The sequence below is a fragment of the Lolium perenne genome, chromosome 4, assembly GCF_019359855.2.
Source record: "Lolium perenne isolate Kyuss_39 chromosome 4, Kyuss_2.0, whole genome shotgun sequence".
In the NCBI taxonomy this organism is placed as follows: domain Eukaryota; kingdom Viridiplantae; phylum Streptophyta; class Magnoliopsida; order Poales; family Poaceae; genus Lolium; species Lolium perenne.
This window is the reverse complement of record NC_067247.2, coordinates 72116637-72142341: the sequence shown is the minus strand read 5'-3', so window position 1 is coordinate 72142341 and position 25705 is coordinate 72116637. Positions and strand designations below refer to the sequence as shown.

The following is a 25705-nucleotide window of genomic DNA, read 5'->3' as shown; positions in this document are numbered from 1 at the left end:
TTATTTGGACGAACGAGATCGAACCCTCCCTCCAGACCCTGGTTGGCCGAGTTGCCCAGAGCTCTTTCTAGGAGTAATATCCCCGCTTCTCAGCAAAACGACCTTCGTTCCCATCACTGGCCATGCCGACTTCTCTGACATTTCTGAGGCAATTAGACAAATCTTTTATCTTTAAATAGGAATCTCCCACTAGGTGATTTTCCTGGATTCTCATGAGGCCACGTCATCCTTTTTTCCTGCGGTCTAGGTAGTCGATCTTCCCCCGATCACCTAGCAGGTGGCTACTTGCCTGTTCGGCTGTTCCTGAATTTTCTCCAGATGGGCTGGATGAGACATCCTTACATGGGCTGGATCGCATTGGGCTGACTACCTCGCATTCATCCTCCTCGGCTCCTGTTCGTGTTGCGATGCATTATTTGCTCCGCCGCCACGACCTACCGTCTTCCCGATAACAAATACTACTCCATTGCGACCAAAGGGCTCCTCCTAGCAATAATCGAGCATCATTGCCCTGTGTTGGGGCTGCAACATGCAGCCCCTCTTCTTGCTCACTCTCTCGCTCTCGGACGGAGGTAGAACAAGCATAGTAGTTTTCTGGCGACGAACGCCGTGGCGACGAATGTCTGTATCTTGGCCTTTTATTCACTGGAGTCGGCTTAAACCGAATGAACTGGATACATGGTGCTTATAAAGACACTGACGGCGCACCGCTCAGAGCAACAAACTCCAGCCGGGTCTCATGCGCTCGTACGCACGATCCGGTCTCCACTCGTACACGAGCCACGCACTCATACGCACGAAGCGGCCGTCCTCGAAACTGATCGCAAGCCACCATCTCCTCTACTACCTATGCATGCAACTAACAACCTGAAGACGTACTCCACTAGCATGCAACACACGCACACACACGAGCTGACCTGAAACATACCAAGATCAGAATTATACTAACACCCTGCAAATGCACATGAAACTGATCAGATTAAGTGAGAACTGAGACGTCGCTGCTTTCGTGTTTAAAAACCCACCCGTGTTGCCATGAGCATCTTGTGCTCCCGTCTGCTCGCCTCGCAATCTCTAAAACTGTCCTCAAGTCTGGTAGCTGTTTGCTCCCGAATTTTCTTCTCCCTTTCTTTTTTCTATCCCCCACTCATGTTGCCTAGTCTTCCAGGTTGTGATCTGGCTCGAAAGCTGGTCGACGTGTTGCCTCGACCAACGATTTGATTGGATTTTCGTTGGAGTCTGCGTAGTGCTCACTCAAGCCAGCCCCAATTTCATTGGATTTTGCGTCCTGGATGCTCAAGCAAGGAGGTAGCGGTCCTATCATCACGTGCACAACTTACAGACATTGAACATCAATAGCTGCTTCCACTCATATACAATACTCTTGATGGTTATGAGCATATTAATCTCCTATTTTCTTACTCTTGATGGTCGTATGTATTTGTATCCTAGAATCTCCCCTGAAATTTATTCGTTACATTGGAATTTTCTTTCCTTGAACCTTTCATCAGATGAATTTGGAAATATAGAATTATAGATTGACTGGAGAGCAGAACAACACCATGCTTCCTTTTACTACAATTTGTTTGTTTGTGTGCACGCTTTGCAACGATGGATAAACCTGAAATTCTGCAAGGCATCCTGGTAAGCATTTAGTCCCACACGCTCATGAACCCCAACATTGGTAATTTGTATCACCTGCCTGAGCTGGAGATTTTTTTTGACCCACGTCTGCAGGTTATATATCTCTCTGATCCCCCATTTGCTGATGCAGTTGAGTTGATACTGAACCCAATTTCTTATGTCATACGTGTTGTATGGGCTCTCAGCCTTTTTGGCAAATACAATAATACAGTTGTACACTATTTGACAGTTTTTCTTATAGCATTCGATTATTGTTCGATCTTTCTCAAAATCCCAAAAAAGATCACTTATTCTAGGCAGGAGTTGATTTATTTTCACCGGATTGGGTCTAATTAGGCATGAAGAAACACGGCATGATGAAGTAATGTATTTTCAACTGCTTGCAATTGTAAGTTGTAACTTCTGTCGTTCGTGTGAAGGCCTGAATAAATAAACCAGGCCAGTCCAAGACTATAGATGAGTGATAAACCTAAAATTCTGAGAGGCATCGTGGTAAGTATTCAGTCCCACACGGTCATGAACGCCAACATTGGTATCACCTGCCTGAGCCGGAGATTTTTTTTCGGCCAGCGTCTTCACCTACAGGATATTCTGCTGATGCATACTGAACCGAATTTCTGAGGTCATACGTATGGTATTGGTTCTCAGCCTTTTGGGCAAATACAATAATACAGTGCTACACTATTTGACAAATTTTCTTATAGCAATTGGCTCATGTTCGATCTTTCTCTATAATCCCAAAAAAGATCCCTTATTCCAGGCATGAGTTGATTTATTTTCCTTGGATTGGGACTAATTAGGCATGAAGAAACACGACATGATGAAGTAATGTATTTTCAATTGCTTGCAATTGTAACTTCTGTTCCTGTGAAGGCCTGAATAAATAAACCAAGTCAGGGCCTGAATAAATAAATCAGGTCAGTCCAAGACTATAGATGAGTGTCTCGACACTCGACCAATCTGTTCAAGCTAACTACAGGATTTAGCTTCCAGTTGTAAGGTGAACTACAAAATGGCCCAAAGTCGGCAACATTTTCCTTTTAGATTGGACGTTAGATCTTCATTACCTCAGAGAAGACAAAGAGTATCAAGTGAATGCATCGTCCTAAGTATCTGGGGTATGTACTAGCTTTGTCTAATGATATACGTCTTTTTTATTCTTATCTAGAAGAGCTTTTATTAGTTTGCCAATGCATATTCCAATGGAAATGCATATATTTGTGTTACATGATTAATGTACACATATGTTCGAATACCTCTCTAAAGGTATCAATATTCGAGCACTTATGGTTTATTATTTGGTAGTTCACCTTACTTTGGATTCACATAATGAAATGAAGTTATCGGAAATACTATGAAGGATCTAAAGAATATTTCCTCAATGTGAAGGACGTATCGCTCTCTCCAATTACACAAAAAAAAATTTAATCAGTACGAATTCAATGTTGACAAACTATCTTAGACTTTTTTCTTTTTAATGGTGTTGTAATAATCCCTTAAACGAATTATGAACCACATAACATCAATGGTCACATTTCCTTTATTAATATGAATTCAAGTACAATGGTATGAATGATCGCTTAAATATTTCCGCCGCAACGCGCGGGGTATCATCTAGTTGGTCAAAAGGTGTTAGGCATGGTAAATAAATAACTTCTTATCGAGGCGCAGGGATGTCTTGTTCATGCATCTGAATTCTCAGCACGCCCTCTGTACATGGAACCAATGCACGATAATATGATGCAGACTTTCCAGTTCACCTTGTTAGCGAAAATCATGTAACGGTACAAACCGGCAGTATCATCTCCTTCCTTCTTTGTGTAATTCCGTAGTCAATAGGGCCTAGTAATTGCTGATTGCAATCAACCCAATTAAGCCCATTAAAGCACTGATTGGAGTTGCCTTGTAAATTGTAATGCCACGCCAGGGGGCTCTTCTTGGCTATTATAATTATAAACACGTACACGCCACCGAGAGAAAGGTAAGAGTTTCCACCAAATTGATATGGTATCAGAGCCATTCTCTTCTACCTTTGTCTGGCAAAACCAAAACATGTCGTCCCCAGCCATCGTCACCATCAACCACCAAGCCTCCGAGAAACTCACTCGCGAGAACTACCTCCTATGGCGTGCCCAGGTCCTCCCAAAGATCAGGGGCGCTCAGCTCTTTGGGTACCTTGATGGTACCATGGCGGCGCCTGCAGAAACCCTCACCGCCAAGGACGCGCAGGGCAAGGACAAGGACATGGTGAACCCATCCTATGTCGCGTGGGAGGCGCAAGATCAGGAGGTGCTCTCGTACCTCCTCAACTCCTTGTCCAAGGAGGTCCTCATCCAAGTGGCCCGCTCACGAACGCTAAGGCAATATGGGACGCCCTCATGAACATGTTCTCCTCAACGTCACGCTCCCGCATCAACAACCTCCGCATCGCCCTCGCCAATGCAAGAAAGGAACAAGAAGTTGCCAGCCTTCTTCGCCGAGATGAAGTCCTTTGCGGAGGAACTCGCCACAGGTGGTAAGCCACTCGCCGAGGATGAAGTAATCTCATACATTCTAGCAGGGCTCGATGAGACCTACAACCCGCTCGTGTCGGCACTTGATGCACTGATGTCTACGTTCCCCCTCCTTTCCTGTAGACAGTGTTGGGCCTCCAAGTGCAGAGGTTTGTAGAACAGCAGCAAGTTTTCCCTTAAGTGGATCACCCAAGGTTTATCGAACTCAGGGAGGAAGAGGTCAAAGATATCCCTCTCATGCAACCCTGCAACCACAAAGCAAGAAGTCTCTTGTGTCCCCAACACACCTAATAGGTGCACTAGTTCGGCGAAGAGATAGTGAAATACAGGTGGTATGAATATATATGAGCAGTAGCAATGGTGCCAGAAAATAGCTTGCTGGCGTGTAGTTGATGGTGGTAGTATTGCAGCAGTAGTAACACAAGAAACAGTAAACAAGCAGTAGTAACTCAGCAGTATTTAGGAACAAGGCCTAGGGATTACACTTTCACTAGTGGACACTCTCAACATTGATCACATAACAGAATAGATAAATGCATACTCTACACTTTTGTTGGATGATGAACACATTGCGTAGGATTACACGAACCCTCAATGCCGGAGTTAACAAGCTCCACAATAATGCTCATGTTTAAGTAACCTTAAGTGTAAGATAGATCAAAACGACTAAACCAAGTACTAGCATAGCATGCACACTGTCACCTTCATGCATATGTAGGAGGAATAGATCACATCAATATTATCATAGCAATAGTTAACTTCGCAATCTACAAGAGATCATGATCATAGCATAAACCAAGTACTAACACGGTGCACGCACTGTCACCTTTGCACACATGCAGGAGGAATAAAACTACTTTAATAACACATCACTAGAGTAGCACATAGATAAATTGTGATACAAACACATTGCAATCATCAAGAGATATAAATAAGCACTTCACTACGCTCTTCAACAGTGAATAAGTACTTCGTGAAATATAGCCTAAGAGACCCACACGGTGCACACACTGTCACCTTTACACACGTGGGACAAGGAGTCTCCGGAGATCACATAAGTAAAACCCACTTGACTAGCATAATGACATCTAGATTACAAGCATCATCATATGAATCTCAATCATGTAAGGCAGCTCATGAGATTATTGTATTGAAGTACATAGGAGAGAGATGAACCACATAGCTACCGGTACAGCCCCGAGCCTCGATGGAGAACTACTCCCTCCTCATGGGAGCAGCAGCGGTGATGAAGATGGCGGTGGAGATGGCAGCGGTGTCGATGGAGAAGCCTTCCGGGGGCACTTCCCCGCTCCGGCAGGGTGCCGGAACAGAGACTCCTGTCCCCCAGATCTTGGCTTCGCGATGGTGGCGGCTCTGGAACTTTTCTCGTATCGTGGCTTCCTCTGTAAGGGTTTTCGATGCAGGGGCTTTAAATAGGCGAAGAGGCGGCGCAGGGGGGTCAACGAGGCGACCACACCATAGGGTGGCGCGGGCCCAGCCCTGGCCGCGCCACCATGTCATCTGGGGCCCACAGGGCCCCCCTCTGGCGGCTCTCGGGTGTTCTGGATGCTTCCGGGCAAAATAGGAACCTGGGCGTTGATTTCGTCCGATTCCGAGAATATTTCGTTACTAGGATTTCTGAAACCAAAAACAGCAGAAAACAGGAACTGGCACTTCGGCATCTTGTTAATAGGTTAGTTCCAGAAAACGCATAAATATGACATAAAGTGTGCATAAAACATGTAGGTATCATCAATAAAGTAGCATGGAACATAAGAAATTATCGATACGTTGGAGACGTATCAGCATCCCCAAGCTTAGTTCTGCTCGTCCCGAGCAGGTAAAACGATAACAAAGATAATTTCTGAAGTGACATGCCATCATAAACTTGATCATATTGTAAACATATATAATGAATGCAGCGATCAAAACAATGGTAATGACATGAGTAAACAAGTGAATCATAAAGCAAAGACTTTTCATGAATAGTACTTCAAGACAAGCATCAATAAGTCTTGCATAAGAGTTAACTCATAAAGCAATAAATCAAAGTAAAGGTGTTGAAGCAACACATAGGAAGATTAAGTTTCAGCGGTTGCTTTCAACTTATAACATGTATATCTCATGGATATTGTCAACATAAAGTAATATAACAAGTGCAATATGCAAGTATGTAGGAATCAATGCACAGTTCACACAAGTGTTTGCTTCTTAAGGTGGAGGGAGATAGGTAAACTGACTCAACAATAAAAGTAAAAGAAAGGTCCTTCAAAGAGGAAAGCATCGATTGCTGTATTTGTGCTAGAGCTTTTATTTTGAAAACATGAAACAATTTTGTCAACGGTAGTAATAAAGCATATGAGTTATGTAAATTATATCTTACAAGTTGCAAGCCTCATGCATTGTATACTAATAGTGCCCGCACCTCGTCCTACTTAGCTTGGACTACCGGATCTTTGCATGCCATGTTTCAACCAAGTGTCACAAAGGGGTACCTCCATGCCGCCTGTACAAAGGTCTAAGGAGAATGCTCGCATTTTGGATTTCTCGCTTTTGATTATTCTCAACTTAGACATCCATACCGGGACAACATGGACAACAGATAATGGACTCCTCTTAAATGCATAAGCATGTAGCAACAATTATTATTCTCATATGAGATTGAGGATATATGTCCAAAACTGAAACTTCAACCATGATTCATGGCTTTAGTTAGCGGCCCAATGTTCTTCTCTAACAATTTTGCATGCTCCAATCACTAAAATGATAGATCCTTCAGACAAGACGGACATGCATAGTAACTCACATGATATTCAACAATAGTTGATGGCGTTCCCCAGAAGCATGGTTATCGCACAACAAGCAACTTAATAAAATATAAAGTGCATAAGTACATATTCAATACTACGATAGTTTTTAAGGCTATTTTGTCCCATGAGCTATATATTGCAAAGGTGAATGATGGAATTTTAAAGGTAGCACTCAAGCAATTTACTTTGGAATGGCGGAGAAATACCATGTAGTAGGTAGGTATGGTGGACACAAATGGCATAGTAGTTGGCTCAAGGATTTTGGATGCATGAGAAGTATTCCCTCTCGATACAAGGTTTAGGCTAGCAAGGTTATTTGAAGCAAACTCAAGGATGAACCGGTGCAGCAAAACTCACATAAAAGACATATTGTAAACATTATAAGACTCTACACCGTCTTCCTTGTTGTTCAAAACTCAATACTAGATATTATCTAGGCCTTAGAGAGACCAAATATGCAAATCAAATTTTAGCAAGCTCTATGTATTTCTTCATTAATGGGTGCAAAGCATATGATGCAAGAGCTTAAACATGAGCACAACAATTGCCAAGTATCACATTATCCAAGACATTTTAGAATTACTACATGTAGCATTTTTCCAATTCCAACCATATAACAATTTAACGAAGAGGAAACTTCGCCATGAATATTATGAGCTAAGAACACATGTGTTCATACGATCCAGCGGAGCGTGTCTCTCTCCCACACAAGGATGAACTTATTCAGAGAACTAAAAATCACACAACAAAAATAAAAGCACATAGACGCTCCAAGTAAAGTACATAAGATGTGACCGAATAAAAATATAGTTTCACTAGAAGAAACCTGATAAGTTGTCGATGAAGAAGGGGATGCCTTGGGCATCCCCAAGCTTAGATGCTTGAGTCTTCTTAAAATATGCAGGGATGAACCACCGGGGCATCCCCAAGCTTAGACTTTTCACTCTTCTCGATCACATTATATCACCCTCTTCTATTGACCCTTGAAAACTTCCTTCACACCAAACTTCAAGCAAACTCATTAGAGGGTTAGTGCATAATCAAAAAATTCACATGTTCAGAGGTGACACAATCATTCTTAACACTTCTGGACATTGCATAAAGCTACTGGACATTAATGGATCAAAGAAATGAATCCAACATAGCAAAAAAGGCAATGCGAAATAAAAGGCAGAATCTGTCAAAAACAGAACAGTCCGTAAAGACGAATTTTAGGATGGCACCAGACTTGCTCAAATGGAAAAACTCAAAACTAATGAAAGTTGCGTACATATCTGAGGATCACGCTCGTAAATTGGCAGATTTTTTCGAATTTTCTACAGAGGACTGTGCCCAGATTCGTGACAGACAGCAATGCTGTTTCTGCGCAGCGATCCCAAATATAACATCAACTTTGACATAGAAACTTTACTTGGCACAACAAAACACAAAACTAAGATAAGGAGAGGTTGCTACAGTAGTAAACAACTTCCAAGACTCAACAAAACAAAAATTGCTGTAGTAAAATAACACATGGGTTATCTCCCAAGAAGTTCTTTCTTTATAGCCATTAAGATGGGCTCAGCAATTTTGGTGATGCACCCGCAAGAAATAGTATTTGAAGCAAAAGAGAGCATCAAGAGGCAAATTCAAAACACATTTAAGTCTAACATGCTTCCTATGCATAGGAATCTTGTAAATAAACAAGTTCATGAAGAGCAAAATAACAAGCATAGGAAGATAAAACAAGTGTAGCTTCAAAAATTTCAGCACATAGAGAGGTGTTTTAGTAACATGAAAATTTCTACAACCGTATTTTCCTCTCTCATAATAACTTTCAGTAGCATCATGAGCAAACTCAACAATATAACTATCACATAAAGCATTCTTATCATGAGTCTCATGCATAAAATTATTACTCTCCACATAGGCATAATCAATTTTATTAGTTGTAGTGGGAGCAAATTCAACAAAGTAGCTATCATTATTATTCTCATCATCAAATATAGGAGGCATAGTATCATCAAAGTAAATTTTCTCCTCAATGCTTGGGGGACTAAAAATATCATGCTCACCAAAACCAGCTTCCCCAAGCTTAGAATTTTCCATAGCATTAGCAATAATGGTGTTCAAAGCATTCATAGTAATAACATTCCCATTAGCATGCATATAAAGTTCCATGGGTTTCTTAATTCTTTCTTCAAACACATCATGTCCTAATTCAAGATAAAGTTCATAAAGATCTCTCATATTTTTGTTGTTTTCCATTATGCCTAACTAGTGTAAACAAGAAACCAAATGTCGCAATTGCAGAGTCTAAAGGAAATAGCTTCGAGTACTTACAACGGCGCCGGGAAATAGCTTAGTAGCCAAGGTCCGGAGTGTGAGTACCTTTTACCTTTCCTCCCCGGCAACGGCGCCAGAAAAGTGCTTGATGTCTACGTTCCCCCTCCTTTCCTGTAGACAGTGTTGGGCCTCCAAGTGCAGAGGTTTGTAGAACAGCAGCAAGTTTTCCCTTAAGTGGATCACCCAAGGTTTATCGAACTCAGGGAGGAAGAGGTCAAAGATATCCCTCTCATGCAACCCTGCAACCACAAAGCAAGAAGTCTCTTGTGTCCCCAACACACCTAATAGGTGCACTAGTTCGGCGAAGAGATAGTGAAATACAGGTGGTATGAATATATATGAGCAGTAGCAATGGTGCCGTAAAATAGCTTGTCGGGCGTGTAGTTGATGGTGGTAGTATTGCAGCTAGTAACACAAGAAACAAGAAACAAGCAAGAGTAACTCAGCAGTATTTAGGAACAAGGCCTAGGGATTACACTTTCACTAGTGGACACTCTCAACATTGATCACATAACAGAATAGATAAATGCATACTCTACACTTTTGTTGGATGATGAACACATTGCGTAGGATTACACGAACCCTCAATGCCGGAGTTAACAAGCTCCACAATAATGCTCATGTTTAAGTAACCTTAAGTGTAAGATAGATCAAAACGACTAAACCAAGTACTAGCATAGCATGCACACTGTCACCTTCATGCATATGTAGGAGGAATAGATCACATCAATATTATCATAGCAATAGTTAACTTCGCAATCTACAAGAGATCATGATCATAGCATAAACCAAGTACTAACACGGTGCACGCACTGTCACCTTTGCACACATGCAGGAGGAATAAAACTACTTTAATAACACATCACTAGAGTAGCACATAGATAAATTGTGATACAAACACATTGCAATCATCAAGAGATATAAATAAGCACTTCACTACGCTCTTCAACAGTGAATAAGTACTTCGTGAAATATAGCCTAAGAGACCCACACGGTGCACACACTGTCACCTTTACACACGTGGGACAAGGAGTCTCCGGAGATCACATAAGTAAAACCCACTTGACTAGCATAATGACATCTAGATTACAAGCATCATCATATGAATCTCAATCATGTAAGGCAGCTCATGAGATTATTGTATTGAAGTACATAGGAGAGAGATGAACCACATAGCTACCGGTACAGCCCCGAGCCTCGATGGAGAACTACTCCCTCCTCATGGGAGCAGCAGCGGTGATGAAGATGGCGGTGGAGATGGCAGCGGTGTCGATGGAGAAGCCTTCCGGGGGCACTTCCCCGCTCCGGCAGGGTGCCGGAACAGAGACTCCTGTCCCCCAGATCTTGGCTTCGCGATGGTGGCGGCTCTGGAACTTTTCTCGTATCGTGGCTTCCTCTGTAAGGGTTTTCGATGCAGGGGCTTTAAATAGGCGAAGAGGCGGCGCAGGGGGGTCAACGAGGCGACCACACCATAGGGTGGCGCGGGCCCAGCCCTGGCCGCGCCACCATGTCATCTGGGGCCCACAGGGCCCCCCTCTGGCGGCTCTCGGGTGTTCTGGATGCTTCCGGGCAAAATAGGAACCTGGGCGTTGATTTCGTCCGATTCCGAGAATATTTCGTTACTAGGATTTCTGAAACCAAAAACAGCAGAAAACAGGAACTGGCACTTCGGCATCTTGTTAATAGGTTAGTTCCAGAAAACGCATAAATATGACATAAAGTGTGCATAAAACATGTAGGTATCATCAATAAAGTAGCATGGAACATAAGAAATTATCGATACGTTGGAGACGTATCATGCACGCACGGAGCCTATCACGCTCGATGATCTGTTCGCGCAAATGTCGAATTTCGACCAACGCACCGAGCTCCTCGGCGGATCAAGCATGGACGGCAGCGGAGGCTTCAAATCCTCCACCAACTTCTCTGCGCCACGTGGGCGTGGGCGGGGACGTGGAGGTAGTCCGCGTGGTCGTGGCAATGGAGGCCGCAGCCAAGGCCGTGGAGGCCGACCCCCCTTCAACAACAACAACAGGGGGGCCCTCGCTATAACAACAACAACTACGACGGCGGACAAGGATCCGCCAACGCCAAGGTCACATGCCAAATACGTATGTGGCAAACCCGGGCACAACGCACGGGACTGTTGGTACCTATACCGCAAGGATGATCAAGAGGAGCACTCCGCCAATGCTGCATCCTACGGAGTCGACACAAATTGGTACATGGACAGCGGAGCCACGGACCACATCACCAGCGAACTAGAGAAGGTGACCATCCGCGACAAGTACTGCGGGCATGAACAAATTCACACCCCAAATGGTGCAGGTATGAAAATTAACCATATTGGTCGTTCGGTTATTAAAAACCCCATCCATAAAATTCTATTAAACAATATCCTTCATGTGTCAGATGCCTATAAAAATCTTCTTTCCGTCAATCGCATTAACATTGATAATCATGCTTATGTTGAATTTTGGCCCAAATTCATTTTGATCAAGGATTAGGTCACGAGGAAGGTAATATATCGAGGCACGTGTAGAGGAGGCCTCTACCCGTTGATTCCGCATGATAGGACCCCCAATAAACAATCTTTTGGCACCACCAAGGTTTCATCCCCGAGGTGGCACAACCATCTTGGTCATCCATCTTTTTCAATCGTCGAACGAGTGCTTAGGAATAATAAGCTTCCATTTCATGGAAAGCTAGAGTCGGTGTGTGACTCTTGCCAAAATGAAAAAAGTCACCAATTTACGTTGGTAGACACAACTATTATGTGAGCTTTATTGATGATTTTCGAAAGTTTACATGGATTTATCTCATTAAAAAGAAATCTGATGTTTTTAATGTCTTCCATAATTTCCAAGCACTCGTCGAACGAAAATTTGGGAGAAAAATTATTACCCTCCAATCCTATTGGGCAGGTGACTATGAAAAATTAAATTCTTTCTTTCAAAAAATTGGCATCTCCCATCATGTGTCATGTCCTCATGCACATCAACAAAATGGCTCCGCCGAACGAAACCATCGCCATATTGTAGAAGTTGGTCTAGCTCTTCTAGCTAATGCATCCATGCCATTAAAATTTTGGGATGAAACTTTTTTGATATCCACACATCTCATCAACATGTTGCCTTCCAAAGTCATTGACTTTCATACTCCCTTTGAACATCTACTCAATGAAACTCCAGACTATACCTCTCTTCGTGTTTTTGGTTGTGCATGCTGGCCAAACATTTGACCCTATAATACTCGCAAATTATCTTTTCGATCCAAGCAATGTGTGTTTCTTGGGTATAGTGCCATGCACAAAGGAGTCAAATGCTTAGATGTTCAAACTAGGCGTGTTTACATTTCTCGAGATGCAGTGTTCGATGAAACCATTTTTCCCTTCCAAAACCTTCACCCTAATGCCGGGGCCCAACTTCGCAAAGAAATTTTACTTCTTCGCGACAACTTGCGCTCTTTTGACCATGGGGAGGAAAATAACCGTTTTGATCACTTGGTTAATTCTCATACTACTAATCCTGCGGAAAGAGAAGTTGATGCAGAAAATGCAAGACAAAACGGTGCAAATTTTGGTCAAAACCGCACCCTGGAAGTTCCTATGATCGTCGTACAAGAACCTGCAGAAAACGACGGGCATGGGCCGGAAATCGAGGAGGATTCGGCGGGGCCTAGCTCATCGGCCTGCCCAGGAATGTGCGCCCGACATGGCGCGATCCCGAGCTGGCGCTATCAGGCGCGCGAGACGTGCTGCGCCCACGATTGGGTGCTCGAGAGGAACAGGCCGAACGGCCTCGGACGCATGCACGCCCGCATTGGAATCATGACATGTGGAGGATGTCACGTCCAAGTCCAATCCAAGTGGGCTGATCCCATCGACGACCTCCTGCCCGGCCGGATCGGCCATAATCAGTGAGGCCCCTAGCACCTCTGGATCTTCTATAGCAAGTGACCTTTGTTAGGATTCGTAGCATAGAAAACAAAAAAATTCCTACCGCAAGAACGAATAACGTACAAGACAAGATCTAATCTAGTAGATGGTAGCAACGAGGTGAAGATCAACATACCCTCGAAGATCTCTAAGCGTTAACGAGATAAATCTCATGGTGGATGTAGTCGATCACTTGCCGCTTTCAAAAGCGCGTAGAAGATCTTGACGGTGCCACAATCGGGTAGCACCTCCGCACTCGGTCACACGTACGGTGTTGATGACAACGTCCTTCTCCCCGTTCCAGCGGGCAGCGGATGTAGTAGATCCTCCTCGGAATCCTGCCAGCACGACGGCATGGTGACGGTGGTGGTGGAGATCTCCGGCAGGGCTTCGCCGTAAGCGTTGGGGGAGAATAAGGAGGAGGGAGTAGCTAGGGTTTGGGAGAGGGGGTGCTCTTGGGCGCCGGCCTTGGTGCCCCTTGGGTGGTGCGGCCAAGTGTTTCCAGCCCCTCCCTCTCCCCCTCATTATATAGGTGGAACCCCCTAGGGTTTTCCCAAAGATTCGAATAAGAGTCCAACTCAAAAACTTCCATATTGGTGAAACCTAGGGGAGGTGGGACTCCTCCCTTTCCTTCCCCTATGGCCGGCCATGGTGGTGGAGTCCACCATGGACTCCACCTTCCCCTTTGGTCGGCCTAGGGTTGGTGAAGTCCATCCGGGACTCCACATTCCATGGTGATTTCTTCCGGAAGGTTCTAGAACAATCTAGCGCCTTCCATCAATGCACCGGATCATTTTCAAACTTGGAAAGTGACTTCCTATATATGAATCTTATTCTCCGGACCATTCCGGAACTCCTCGTGATATCCTGGATCCCATCTGAGACTCCGAACAACATTTGAACTCCATTCCATATTCCATATCTACTTAAAACAACATCAAACCTTAAGTGTGTCACCCTACGGTTCGAGAACTATGTGGACATGATCGAGACTCCTCTTCGATCAATAACTAATAGCGGGACCTGGAGATCGATAATAGCTCCCACATATTCAACGATGACTTCGTGATCGAAAGAACCATTAACATAAAATAACAATTCCCTTTGTCTCGCGATATTTTACTTATCCGAAATTTGATCGTTGCTATCTCCATACCTAGTTCAACCTCGTTACCGATAAGTACTCTTTACTCGTACCGTGATATGATATCCCTTGTGAACCAGTCACATGCTTGCAAGCTAATTGGATGTCATTCCACCGAGAGGGCCCAGAGTATATCTATCCGTCATTAGGATGGAAAAATCCCACTATTGATACAAGTGCCTCAACCCTATACTTTCCGAACACTTAATGCCACCTTTATAGCAACCCAATTACGCAGTAGTGTTTGGTGTCATCAAAGCATCCATCCGGTGTAGGTGATTAACATGATCTCATGGTCGAAAGATTAAGTTACTATGCATATTAAAGCTAGAAGCATAAAGAACTAAATGACTTGATCATATGCTACGCTTACTATGGGTGTATGTCCATCACATCATTTACCTAATGATATGACCTTGTTATTAATAACATCCAATGTTCATGATCAGGAAACCATGATCATCTATTAATCAAACAAGCTAGTTTAACAAGAGGCTTACCAGGGACTCCTTTATGTTTACAAAACACACAAGTATTAATATTTCCGGTTAATACAATTATAGCATGGGATGTAAACATTTATCATGAACACTAAGATATAACAATAAACAGTTTTATTATTGCCTCTTGGGCATATCTCCAACAGTCTCCCACTTGCACTAGAGTCAGTAATCTAGTTTACATTTGTAAAGATATAACACATTGGCCTTCTGGTGCTTGTCATGTTTGCTTATGGGAGAGGTTTCAGTCAACGAATCTGACATACTCAGAAACATATGTATTTTGCAATTCATTTGCGTCTCAACGCATCACTCATTTTCCAAATGAGTAGGCATTAATCATATATGTTCAGTCTTCTGGTGGAATCTTAATTCCGCGGTCTGAAATATGTCACTAATATTGTCACACACAATATAGCTTCAAAGTTTTGACACTATCGGAACTACACCAAGTTCTCAAAGAACTCCTCGAATTACATCCTCAGTCATTGTCAAAACAATGACATATTCTGCCTTCGTTTGTAGAATCCATCACAATATTTAGAACTCATCTAAATCTAGCATAGACTTCTTCTAGTTCATTGTGATACCTTTTAAACAACACTTAGCCTAATTGAGATTGAAATTTTTATTTTTATATGTGACCAAACTAATATCGGTGCAACACCTTACATCGATTTGTTTGTCATTACCCCATACAAAAACTATATATATATCCTCGGTTCTTCTAAAGCACTCAGGGATATTCTTACTGTTGTCAAATGATCATTACATGAATCATTCTGGTATATGCTCGTAACACTTTAGAGCACAAGACATCTGATTTTGTACATATTATTCGTGATCTAAAATCACTCATGTGTTTTTACTCATCGAGTGTCAAATACACTCAAGTCTTGTTAAACCTTCACATGGAAAAGAACACCTTCTTAATTATATTGAACTACTTCAATACTCATTCTATGTATTTTGACTTAAACTTATTATGTGTTTCAATCTATCTTCATAGATCTTGACACTAAATATGTTTCAGTCCATATCCTTTCATTGAAGTTAATTCTCAATGAAACCTTTTAATCACATCAAGTATATAATTACATCATTTATAATCAATAATATGTCATCCATATATAATATTATAACTATGTCTCAGCGCTCCCACTTAATTTCTTGCAAATGCAAGCATTTTCATCGTTTCTGATGAAATCAAAACTCTTTGATTATTTCATCCGGTGAAGATTCCAACTCCGTGATACTTACTTTATCCAGTGAAGTTTGTATACCTATCTAGTATTCCACGGACTAGCATAACTCTTTGGTTTGTATCTTAGTATACATCCTTCATACACACTTCTGGTAAGGAATGTATTTCTGCCATCCTACTATCATATCTCATAAAAGGAATATGTAGCGATTACTAGAATAATCCACATAGACTATAGGCATTGCTACGGAAGATCTAATCTTATCGTAGTCAATTCTTTGAACTTTGTCGTAAACAACTTTTCGACAAGTCGAACTTCTTCAAGGATATTCCATCCAAGTCTATAAATTTTATAGATCCATTACTTTCAAAAAGTATTCACCTATCTTGGATTTCATGACGCATAGCCATTTTAACGGAGTAAGGGTCCATCATAACTTCTTTGCATGTAGTTAGTTTATCATTGTTCAAAAAACAATCCTTTGTCCACAAAATCATTTATTTGATCACAAAGTAAACCACATCTACAAGGTTCAATAGGTACTTTGATCTCCATGACTATAACACTTTGTAGACATGGGAGCCATGATCGTCGTGGCCGCTTCCGGAACCATTTCCGATGCTGTGCTACTTTGATCATCATGCTCAGGTTCATGAACCTTATCAAGTTCCATTGTCCTCCCACTCAAAAACTTCGCTAGAAATAATTTCTTGAAAATAAGTAAGAAACATCGACAAATACTTTTGTCTTTGACTTTATAGTGGAAAGAATTCCCAATCAATTCTCTAGGATAACCAACAAAGACATTCATCCGATTTTGGTTGTAAACTCATTTACTTATGCTACGCATACCAAATTTTAAGAAAGGACTATTAGGGTTTATACCCATGCCATAACTCATATGGTGTCATTTTAACGGATTATGATGGCGCTCTATTTAGTGTAAAAGCGGTAGTCTCTAAAGCATAATCCACAAAAATATAATGGCATCATTTTATTTTATCTCATCATTAATCCAACAAGGTTTGGATACGTCTCTCGGATACTCCATCATCATTATGATACTCCAAGAAACGTGAGTTGTAGAACAATTTCATAACTCTCTTAGATGTTCGCTAAAACTCGTAATTCAAATATTTCCACCATGATCCAATCATAGATATTTGACTTTTATATTACGATGATTTCCACTTCATGCTGAAATTTATTTGAATCCATTCAAATGTTTCAAACTTCTTCCTTATCAAATAAATATATCCACATATATATACTCACTTCATTGTTGGAAGTTTTCATGAAATAGAAGAACCTCCCGCACACAACTATGCCCAGTGAACCACATACATCATCATGTATGTTTCCACTAAGTTAGTTGCCCATTCAACTCTTGGCCTATGAACGGTATTTCAGTCATTCTCTTTAGAAGAGATTTGCAAACGCCAAACGATTCAAAAATCAAATGACTCCAAAAAACCATTTGCATGGAGTTCCTTTATGCGTTCCTTTCTAACATGACCTAAATGGCGGTTCCACTAATGAGGAATTCACATCATTTTCCTTATGGCATTTTAGCGTCAGTGTTATGTATGTGTGCTTCACCATAAATATTTATAATAACTTATCCATCATACATGGAATGCTGTTATAATTTGAACAACTCATTGTTTTCATTTAACCAGAATAAAACAACAATTATAAAGTTCTTTATTATAAATCTGAAGGGCTAGGTAGAATGCCAACGATGAACACAATAACACTTTATTTTGTTCCAGACGTGCATTCCTACCATATTCCTTGTCAGTCACTTATGCCATTGTATTCTTGTATTGCATTGTTTTGTATGACACCTCATATCAACCAATATGGTATAGATACCCAAGAATTTCATTGTGTGACCAAACAAGGAATACATTCATAACATGTATATCATCTATATACACCTAAGCTAGACTTTCTAGTCTTTTCTTTCTTTCCGCCAAAAATCTTTTGTAGTTTATCTTTTAGCTTTTCTCATTCTCAGAAAACATTTCACCTTCAATAACTTCCAGGTCCATTGGTCAAATACCAATAACCTTGAGGTTCTTACTTTGAAGTTGATCATCACATGACAAGTGTTCCAGATTTCACTATTAGTAACTTTTTAATGTGATGAACAATTTCACTGATAATTTTATCCATCAAATCATGACGACTTTCCGAGACCATGTCTGTACATGCTAGACTCGTAAAGTTTAACCTTAGTACTCGTATGTGCAAATCTGGCTTGCACCCGTTGTATGCACATGTAGAATCTATAACACCCGATCATCACGTGATGCTTCGAAACGACGAGTCTTAGCAACGGTGCGTACTAAGGACGATCACTTCATGGATATGCGAATATCGTTAGTGCCCAACTAGTTGGAGGATTGGGACGCCTGGCGTCTTCAACCTTCATACATTCCCATAAAACTTATGAGTTTATGTAGTCTCACTAGATTATATTTTATCATCTTGCAGTAAGGTCTTAGATATCATATATATCTCATACCTTGCTTATTTCTGAAAACAAAATTTCCAGCTCCTTACTTTTCAAACGGATTTGAACTTCAAGTTTCACGGAGACAAGATGATTTTAGGTACTAATTGAAACCATTGTTCTTTGAATCAGCAATGTGAGGTTTACTAAAAGTTTGCAATAGGACTTACTCATTTCTTGATTCTTTAACAATACGGTACCAGTCCGTAAAGTTACTTGTCAGATTTAACAGTATTTCAATCTCAATTACAAGACTAGCGCATGGTAGAAAACGGATGCCAATTCTACAAATTTAATTCAAAATACTATTCATACTATGTTCATGATAATTAGTTCAAGTTTTAATGTAATTACTAATGAACTCCCACTTAATACAACATCCCTCATAGTTGTTAAGTGGTACACGATCCATATCCACTAAACCAAAACCGATCATCACGTGAGATGATATAGCTTCAATGGTGAACATCAACATGTTGATCATATCATCCATATGACTCGTGTTCAACCTTTTGGTTTCCGTTGTTCCGAGGCCATGTCTGTACATGCTAGGCTCGTCAAGCAAACCCAAGTATTTCCGCGTGTGCAACATGGCTTACACCCGTTGTATGTGAACGTAGAATCTATCACATCCGATCATCACGAGATGCTTCAAAACGATGAACTGTAGCAACGGTGCATACGAGGGAACACTTTATTATCTTGATATTAATGTGAGGGATCATCTTATAATGCTACCGTCGCGATCTAAGCAAAATAAGATGCATAAATGATTAACATCACATGCAATTCATAATGTGATATGATATGGCCCTTTAGTCTTTGCGCCTTTGATCTTCATCTCCAAAGCACGGACATGATCTCCATCATCAACGGGCATGATCTCCATCATTGTCGGTGTAGCGTCAAGGTTAATGGCGCCGTCTTCATGGTTGTTCACAACATGTAGCAACTATTACAACTACTTTGAAATACTACTACTACATGAAATATAAAGACAACCATAAGGCTCATGCCGGTTGCCACAATATAATAATGATCATCTCATACATATTCATCGTCACATTATGGCCATATCACCTCACCAAACCCTGCAAAAACAAGTTAAACGCCTCTAATTTGGTTTGCATATTTTACGTGGTTTAGGGTTTTCGAGTAAGATCCAATCTACATACGAACATGAACCACAACGTTGATACAAGTGTTATCAATTGAAATTGTAAATTGAATCTTAACTATGGTGAGAGAGACAGACACCCGCAAAGCCACTTATGCAATACAAGTTGCATGTCGAGCGTGGAGCAAGTCTCATGAACGCGGTCATGTAAAGTTAGCCCGGGCCACTTCATCCCACCATCCCGCAAGATGCAAAGTACACATAACTAAAGACAACAAAAGCATCAATGTCCACAAATCCATTGTGTTCTACTCGTGCAACCAATCTATGCATATACACGGCTCTGACACCACTGTTAGGATTCGTAGCATAGAAAACAAAAAATTTCCTACCGCAAGAACGAATAACAAGCCAAGATCTAATCTAGTAGATGGTAGCAATGAGGTGAAGATCAACATACCCTCGAAGATCGCTAAGCGTTAACGAGATAAATCTCGTGGTGGATAGAGTCGATCACTTGCCGCTTTCAAAAGCGCCTAGAAGATCTTGACGGTGCCACAATCGGGCAGCACCTCCGCAATTGGCAACACGTACGGTGTTGATAACGACGTCCTTCTCCCCGTTACAGCGGGCAGCGGATGTAGTAGATCCTCCTCGGAATCCCGCCAGCAAGACGGCGTGGTGACGGTGGTGGTGGAGATCTCCGGCAGGGCTTCGCTGTAAGCGCTGCGAGAGAATAAGGAGGAGGGAGTAGCTAGGGTTTGGGAGAGGGGGTGCTCTTGGGCGCCGGCCTTTGTGCCCCTTGGGTGGTGCGGCCAAGTGTTTCCAGCCCCTCCCTCTCCCCCTCATTATATAGGTGGAACCCCCTACGGTTTGCCCAAAGATTCGAATAAGAGTCCAACTCAAAAACTTCCATATTGGTGAAACCTAGGGGAAGTGGGACTCCTCCCTTTCCTTCCCCTATGGCCGGCCATGGTGGTGGAGTCCACCATGGACTCCACCTTCCCCTTCGGTCGGCCTAGGGTTGGTGGAGTCCATCCAGGACTCCACCTTCCATGGTGATTTCTTTCGGAAGGTTCTAGAATATTCTAGCGCCTTCCATAAATGCACCGGATCATTTCCAAACTTGGAAAGTGACTTCATATATATGAATCTTATTCTTCGGACCATTCCGGAACTCCTCGTGACGTCCTGGATCCCATCCGAGACTCCAAACAACATTTGAACTCCATTCCATATTCCATATCTACTTAAAACGACATCAAACCTTAAGTGTGTCACCCTACGGTTCGAGAACTATGTGGACATGATCGAGACTCCTCTCCGATCAATAACTAATAGCGGGACCTGGAGATCCATAATAGCTCCCACATATTCAACGATGACTTCGTGATCGAAAGAACCATTAACATAGAATAACAATTCCCTTTGTCTCGCGATATTTTACTTATCCGAAGTTTGATCGTCGGTATCTCCATACCTAGTTCAACCTCGTTACTGATAAGTACTCTTTACTCGCACCATGATATGATATCCCTTGTGAACCAGTCACATGCTTTCAAGCTAATTGGATATCATTCCACCGAGAGGGCCCAGAGTATATCTATCCGTTATTACGATGGACAAATCCCACTATTGATACAAGTGCCTCAACGCTATACTTTCAGAACACTTAATTCCACCTTTATAACAACCCAGTTACGCAGTAGTGTTTGGTGTCATCAAAGCATCCATCCGGTGTAGGTGATTAACATGATCTCATGGTCGAAGGGTTAAGTTACTATGCATATTAAAGCTAGAAGCATAAAGAACTAAATGGCTTGATCATATGTTACGCTTACTATGGGTGTATGTCCATCACATCATTCACCTAATGATATGACCTTGTTATTAATAACATCCAATGTTCATGATCATCTATTAATCAACAAGCTAGTTTAACAAGAGGCTTACTAGGGACTCCTTTATGTTTATAAAATACACAAGTATTAATGTTTCCGCTTAATACAATTATAGCGTGGGATGTAAACATTTATCATTAACACTAAGATATAACAATAAACACTTTTATTATTGCCTCTTAGGCATATCTCCAACAACCTTCAGAACCAGTTGTGCAGCCTCTGCAACGACAACCGGTTACGTGACTTTAAAAATGTATCGTGCAACCAGTAAAATTATATGATGGCCTTATACGGTATGCTATGTTGTCGTTTACAGGTGAACCTGAAAACATTGAGGATGCACTCCAAGATGAAAAATAGAAGAAGGCTATGAACGAGGAATACATGGCATTGATGAAAAAAAAACGTGGCACTTAGTTCCACCATATGAAGGTAAAAATCTCATAGATTGCAAGTGGGTCTATAGGATAAAGAAAAAGGCTGATGGATCCATAGACCGTTACAAGGCAAGACTTGTAGCGAAAGGTTTCAAACAACGATATATACGGTATAGATTATGAGGACACCTTTAGTCCAGTTGTAAAAGCAGCTACTATTCGTCTTGTTTTGGCTATTGTTGTTTTCAGGGGATGGAGTCTTCGAGAGCTAGACATACAAAACGCATTTCTTCATGATGTTCTAGAAGAGGATGTGTACATGAAACAATCATCGGGTTTTGAAGACATGAATGCACCATTCCATGTATGCAAGCTTGATAAAGCTTTATATGGACTCAAGCAAGCCCCCAGAGCATGGTACTCTCAGCTGAGTTTGAAATTACAAGAACTTGGTTTTGTTCCCTCTAAGGATGATACATCCTTGTTTATCTATCACAAATCTGGTCTTACAATGTTCATGCCTATATATGTTGATGACATAATTGTTACAAGTTCATCTGATGAAGAAGTTACAGCAGACGCAAAATTTGCCCTCGAGGACTTAGGTGATCTACATTATTTTCTCGGCATTGAGGTAAAGAAAACAAGAAATGGTATTACCTTGACTCAAGAAAAATATGCAACTGATCTTGTGACTAGAGTAGGAATGCAAGCATGTAAAGCTGCGCCTACACCTCTCTCTAATATTGAAAAATTATCTGCGTGTCATGGTGACCCGCTGGCACAAGAAGACAACACAAGGTATAGAAGTATTGTTGGTGCACTTCAATACTTGACACTTACTAGACCTGATATTGCGTTTTCGATAAATAAAGCGTGTCAATTTTTCATGAACCTACATCAGTACATTGGATAGCAGCTAAGAGAATACTTAGATATGTTAAAGATACTGCTAGTCTTGGACTCGCTTTCGCGATATCTTCCTCCATCTTGGTTAGTGCCTTTTCTGATGCAGATTGGGCATGATTTCTTGATGATAGAAGATCCACAGGTAGATTTGCTGTCTTTCTTGGTCCGAATTTGATATCGTGGTGTGCAAAGAAGCAAGCAACCGTTTCAAGATAAAGCACATAAGCAAAATATAAAGCATTGGCAAATGCAACTGCAAAAATAATATGGGTCCAATCATTACTTGCAGAACTTGAAGTGAAACAGGAACAATCTCCTTGTCTTTGATGCGATAATTTGGGTGCCACTTATCATCAGCTAATCCCATGTTTCATGCAAGAATGAAGCACATTGAAATTGATTTTCACTTCGTGGGAGAGAGGGTTGCAAACAAACAATTGAATATCAGATCTGTACATTCAAAGGATCAAGTTGCAGATGGCTTTACTAAAGCTCTTCCAGTCAAGAAATTACGGGAATTTAAGCGTAATCTCAACTTGGCCAAGTTGTGATTAAGGGAGGGTGTTAGCGAAAATCATGTAACGCTACAAACCGGCACTATCATGTAATCCCGTAGTCAATATGGCCTAGTAATTGCTGATTGTAATCAACCCAATTAAGCCCATTAAAGCGCTAATTGGAGTTGCCTTGAAATGCCACGCCAAGGGGCTCTTCCTGGCTATTATAAACATGTACACGCCACCGAGAGAAAGGTGAGCGTTTCCACCAAATTGATACACCTTCATTATGTTGGGAAATGAAGCGGTGCACCTCCGCAGTTGGTCAAGCGAATGATAGATCATGCGTCTTTGATTGTACTGTGTTTTGTAAAAAAAAAAACTACTACAAGAACCCAGCACTTATATGGCACTGAGCACACTAAAAGGAACATCTTAACAGAAGCTGAGAGGGCTGGAATTCTAGAAAAAAATCTCAAATTATAACCTGCACTACATGGTAGATTCAAAATGCAACGGCGGTCCTGGCGCGGTGGTAGAGTATCTCCACTTGTGTGCTGAAGGTCTTTGGTTCGTATCAGCCTCGTTGTATTATAAAATGCAAGGGAAAGACTGCCTAGAAATACCAAGCCCCACAATGTGTGGGAGCTTTCGGCACTGGATACGCCCGCATAGTAGATTCAAAAACTGGCATGTCGCCCAGTAAATTAACATAATTTATCCATGCTATAAATGCCCTTTTTAAGATTTAAGATAGTCATAGTTATTATCAGAGCGAACGGTAGATGAAACCTGATTCTGAATAACAGGAAACAAAGCCGATTTTGCAGCCAAGGGATTTACTAATCCCATGTACATGAACTTCAACTATAGCACAAAGAAGGTTCGTCGAGATAAGCGGGCTATAGATAGCCGAGAGAGAACTCTTAACACATCAGCCAAGAGTGAATTGCAGTGTTTACTATGATTTCTAGCTAGCACAACGTATCATATTGGCTCTCCCTACATCATGTTCAAGCTCCGGCTATGGACCCATTGTTTATACTCCACTATTCTATGCACATGGAGTGCATGGCATCTCAACTCCAAACAAACTCAAACCCTTATCAGTTCTATTAACAGACTGCCTGATTGTGCAAGTAATGGAGTAGCATAGCAAAATGAACCTGTAAGAATTAAGAACCTTCACCCCAAGAGAATTATATACCTTTTGCGATCTTTGCAACACCAGCACATCCAGCTCCTGCTTGGAATCGAACACCCTGCTGATGAGCCCCATCCCCTTGGCCTCGCGCGCGGTGATCCTGCGTCCTGTGAGCGCGAGGTCGGCGGTGCTCCCGTAACCGATCGATGATCATTGGCAGGCTCTGCAGCACGCCGAGATCTGCGACGTTGGCCATGTCCACCTCTTTGGGCACAAACGTGGCGTCCTTGGAGCAGTACCGGATGTCGCAGGCGGCGTCGACGAAGGCGCCGTGCACGACCGCGCTGACGGGCTTCCGGCGCAGCTCGACGGCGGTGGGCGCGGCCTGCATGTCGAGGATCGCGCGGCGGAGCCCCTCTGCGGCGGCGACGGGGTCGGTGCCGGGGGGCGCGGCGAGCGAGTTCACGGGCCCGCCGGGCTCGATGCCCGCGCAGAAGTGCGGGCCGGCAGCCGAGAGCACGACAGCGCGGGCGGCGAGCCGGCAAAATCAGGGGATCATTTTTTCCTCTGATTACTTTGCAACTTCTTTTGGAGAGAATACCTTATTTCACGCTAATTAAAATTTCAGTTTCTTATTTGGCTCTGTGAAAAAAATTCTTCCCTTTTCGATATGTAAAAGCTTCATTTTCTTTCCTACACGATACTGCCGTTAATTATGTTTTTTTTTTTGAAACTATAGGCGACTTTACTCAATGATAACCAAGTCTATTACAAGAAAAGGGAGAAGGAATCCAGGTGGCTGATCATACCAAACCTCCCCAATCCTTTCCCTAAAAGAAAAACAAGCAAGCTCATCCGCGGCTACATATGCTTCTCTAAAACAGTGCAAAATCGTCGCCTTACCGAGCTCATCATCTTTTTTCGGCAATCATCTATCACCACCGCTCCTACTGCTCTATATTTTGACGGGTTGAGCACCGCCTGAACCAACTTCATCGGCTCGCTTTGAACTAACAACGAATGGACTCCCAACTGCTCTGCAAGGTTCAATCCCTTCCACAATGCAGTAGCCTCCATTGACGGCACATCAAGTGCAAACGAAACATGTTTAGTCTTAGCAGCAATGAACATCCCTAAAGAGTCTCTTAGGACAGTACCCAT

At 42.1% G+C, this 25705-nt stretch overlaps 1 pseudogene; it reads right to left on the bottom strand.

The window, feature by feature from the left end:
• On the bottom strand, positions 1-25705 carry LOC127346893 (delta(3,5)-Delta(2,4)-dienoyl-CoA isomerase, peroxisomal-like; annotated as a pseudogene).